Raw genomic sequence first — 4430 nt, forward strand, 5'->3', positions numbered from 1 at the left:
GGGGGCAAAAGGCAAGAAGCAGAATCGGGGGTCGTCGTCGCGGTCGGCGTTGCCGTCGGGTTGGATCCAGAGCGATTGGATCCAATCCTCGCTCCGTCAGGAAGATTTGGAGGAGCTGGTGGAGTCCAGACTGATCGCCAATGGTGTTGCGTGGTTGCCGGAGGGGGAGACGGAGCCGCAGCCGCGACCGGGTGAGTGCGTTCTGCTTGCCACCCATGTCGACCGGGGTTTCTCGCTCCATTCGCACCCTTTTTTCCAGGGTTTCCTGAACTTCTTCGGAGCCCAACTTCATCACTTTTCTCCCAACATCATCACATACCTTGCTGCATTCGTGTCCATGTGCGAGAATTTTCTGGGTTGTCGACCGCATTGGGGTCTTTTCAAGCATATTTTCACTATCCTCTCTTAGTCGGTGAAGAAAGCAAACACGAGTGACGAGAAAACACATGTCATCCAGATGTGTGGGGGTTTGGGTCTCCAGAAGAGGCAGAGGAGCTCTTTCCCTTCCATGACCCTTCCTGAGTCGGTCAGGGGCTGGCAGTCGACCTGGTTCTACTGCCAGGACCTTGCAACTCCAGGCCAGTCGACTGGACTTCCCCATTTCACCTTCGATCATGTTCAGACTCCTTCCTCGCTGAAAGTGACCACTGCTGAGAGGGTGGAAACAAACATGCTGGTTGAGAAGGTGGTCCAATTGATCAATCAAGGCGCCACTAGCATGGATTTGCTGGAGGTATTCCTCAGTCGACGCATCCAGCCGCTCCAGGCTCGTGACCACCCTATGTGGATGTATTCTGGAGCCAATGACACCGCTCGGGTTCATCCAGAGGAAGTATCAGCTAAGACAGTGGCCCAGTGGTTGAGGAGTATCACAGGAAACAAGGACAACCCCAGAGGCGCCAGGAGAGTCAACCCCTTCAGTGACAGCAACCATCCAGACAAGGTTCGGTCTCTGCCACCGATTGTATTTGGGTACACCTTCCGACTGTCTTTGAATCCGACTAACTTTCACTCGACTTCTTGTCTTGTAGGTTTATACCGAGATGTACTCGATGCCTAATGGCGAACAAGCTCTGGAGCAAGACCAGGAGGGAGAGGACAACGCGGAGGAGAGCGACGATTGGCAATCTCCGGACGATGAGGACGAAGAGGAGAGCGATGAGTCGGACGATGAAGAGATGGTCGACTCACCACCTTGTTCGGAACGTCGATCCAAGCTACTGCATGATCCAGCGGGCGGGTGCAGCAAGACCGTGGCTCCAAGCACCCAAACGTAGAAGCACACTCGGACTTCGGCCCCGGAGCCGACGGAAAAAGTCGCCAAACAGCCCAAGGTCGTCCCTTCGAAAACTCGGAAGACATTGCCCAAGATTAAGATGGACGTTCCTGTTGCCTCCGGGTGAGTGTTCTTTCTTTCTGTGTTTTCTTCCACCGACTGACTTTTCTGTTCTGACCGAATGGATTGCAAACTTTTCCAGCCCGGTCTCCGCCGCGACTGACATGGACGTGGACAAGGCCCCAGGTGATGAGGAAGACAATGAAGCGGCCACCTCCAAAGCCAGTAAGTCCATTCAACTTGAATTTATTCTACCGATTGAATTGTTGGTCGGTTCAATTTCTGAGGTTTCTTTTTGTTGCAGCTCCACGAGACGCTGTCGTGCTTCTAGATGATGAGGAAGAAGAAGCGCCTTTGAAGGAGACGAGGAGGAGGGGCAAGGGATCAAGCGGGAAAGCGCCTGAGGTTCAGGTCCCTCAGTCGACCCTGGTGCTTGAGACGGTGGTCGAGCGATCCGGAGATCTGGCTCGGACCAACGTCACTTTGGCTAACCCGTTGTCGATGGATCGCCCATTAGGGTTGACTGCTCAGGCCTCTGCTGCTCCAGTACAACTCCATGCGTTCGACCCAGTGGCTGCATTGACTGCCTTGCCATCGTCGCTCTTTACTACGTACCAAACTCCAGACGACTCACCGAGTGCTGCCAGGGAGGCTCTTATTCAGGTGAATCTTGTGATGGAGTAGATGAAGGTGGTGCACGAGGCCAGTCAGGTGGCCTATAATGCCAGCACCGCTCTGCAAGCCAATGTCAAGGTTAGTTGATTCTCGACTGATCTTTTGAATAATGAAAACTGCCGCTGTTTCTTCGATGCTCGTATGGTGCTCTTAAATGAGCACCTTGGAACCTGTTATGTGCATCTACTATCATGGGTCTATGTTTCACATCCAATCACCGACTGGGGTGTGTCTGTCTTAAAGTTGTATAGGTCTTCCACTTCAGTCGACTTAGGTTGAGTCGAGTGTTTGTTCGAACTAGTGGGGGCACACAGAGTGCGCCCACTGGGTGTAGTCCCCGAGACCACGGTCGACTGCAGGCAGTCAGCTAGGGTATGAGAATCTCCTCTTTTTTTATACTCATGCTGGGCATACCATGCTGAGTGTTGAACCAAACCAGTGGGGGCACGCTAAGTGCACCCACTGGGTGTAGTCCCCGAGACTACTGTTGAATGTTTTATTCGACGGTAGTCTTAGAGCAACTTTCACTGTGATTGTCTTTTGTTCCTGTCGACTGATACATCTCATTTGCTAACTGCAGAGGTCTTGTGATCTTTGGGCTCAACTTTCTGAACTGAACAAGAAGCAAATCAGCCTCAATCTTGATCTTGAACTGGCCAAGAAGAACCTCAAGACTGCCCAGGACGAAGCAGCTATCATGGTAGGTAACCAATCGTCAACTGTCCATCTTGCGGCTTGCATTCCTCCGTGTTTTTTCTTTTAGTCTCTTTGAACCGAGTGACTTCACTCGAACAGATGTGCATAGTGAAAACCGTCAACTTCAAGCTCGTTTGAAGAATGTTATTTCTTTAGAGAAAATGAAGCAGGCTGTAGAGAAGAAGGATCAGGATCTTGCTGTTGCCCAGAAGGAGGCGCGAGAGAAGACAATGCTTGCAGACAAGAAGCTGGCTTCAGTCAGCAAGTTGGAAGAGGAGAACTCTAAGCTGAGGACTGCCGTCTCTGAGGCCAATCAGGAGGTCGAGCAACTGAAGAAAGAGAAGGAGAGCTTGACCGATGAAGTTGGAAACCTCAAAGCCAAGAAGGGCGAGCTGGAGTCCTATCTAGAACAACTTGCTACAAAACTGGTCCTGAAGCTTGAAGGTATCATCGTTCGACTGATCTGCTGCTGTCGATTGACACGTCTTGTCATGCTGTCGACTCACTATTTTTTCTGACTGTGCAGACCTTTGTCAGGACTTTGAAGCAGAGATTGGGCGGGTCGAGACGGGTCTTGACCCCATCAATTGTCCCGTCAAAGATGATGTCACAGTGAATGTGCTGCGGTTGGAATCACGCGCAGACAGTGTGGTTGCTTATCTTGCCCGACTGAAGGCGGCAATGACTCGGGTTGATGCTGAACTCTAGCCTCAGGCTGAACTCTCACAAGACCTCGAGTCTCTGATGGCTCGACTGAATCAAATACCCGACTGAGTGCAAGAATGGAAGAAATCATCTGCTCGCTGTGGCGCTGATGTTGCCCTGTCATTGGTTCGAGTGCACTGCAAGGACATCAGAGAAGACAAGCTGGCAGAGCTCAAGGTTGTGAACATCAAAAAGCACACTTTCCAGTCCTTCATGGACACTTTCCTTGACGCCGCCACTCGCGTCGCTGACAGCATCGACCTTGATAGTTTCTGCGATCCAGCAAGTCCTTCTCCTGACGAGTGATCAAAACATTGTGCTCCACCTTTATTTGCCTCGGAATTCCGAGTGATGATGTAATCGTTAAACTCTTTTAGGCTTGATGCCTAAGTACTTCTGCCTGCTACGGTTCTGAACTTTCGCAGGGTTTATCTGAACTTGAACTTCTTTAAATATCATGGCTTTTGTTCTGGTTTTGAAGACTTGATCTTCTCACCCTTTGCCGAATGAAAGTACATTGTACTTGTGTCAGAGCTCAGACGCGGTGTTCAGTCGACACCTCGTCGTCCTTACGGATAGGGATGGAACATTGTACTTGTGGTGTAGCTCAGAGGTGGTGTTCGATCGACACCTCGCCATCCTGGCAGATAGGGATGTAGCGTACGTTGTATTTGTGGCGGAGCTCAGAGGATATTTGTGACTTAGGCGATTACAGGGTCGCAGCGAAGCCCCCCGAGTGGGAGGATTGCTCTCCACTCGGAATGTTTTTAACTTAGGCGATTACGAGGTCGCAGCTAGGCCTACGAGTGGGGGATTGCTCTCCACTCGGAATGTTTTTTAACTTAGGCGATTATGGGGTCGTAGCTAAGCCCTCGAGTGGGAGGATTGCTCTCCACTCGGAATATTTTTAACTTAGGCGATTACGGGGTCGCAGCTAAGCCCCCGAGTGGGAGGATTGCTCTCCACTCAGAATGTTTTTAACTTAGGAAATTACGGGGTCGCAGCTAAGCCCCCGAGT

The sequence above is a fragment of the Triticum dicoccoides genome, chromosome 1B (assembly GCF_002162155.2).
Source record: "Triticum dicoccoides isolate Atlit2015 ecotype Zavitan chromosome 1B, WEW_v2.0, whole genome shotgun sequence".
NCBI lineage: Eukaryota > Viridiplantae > Streptophyta > Magnoliopsida > Poales > Poaceae > Triticum > Triticum dicoccoides.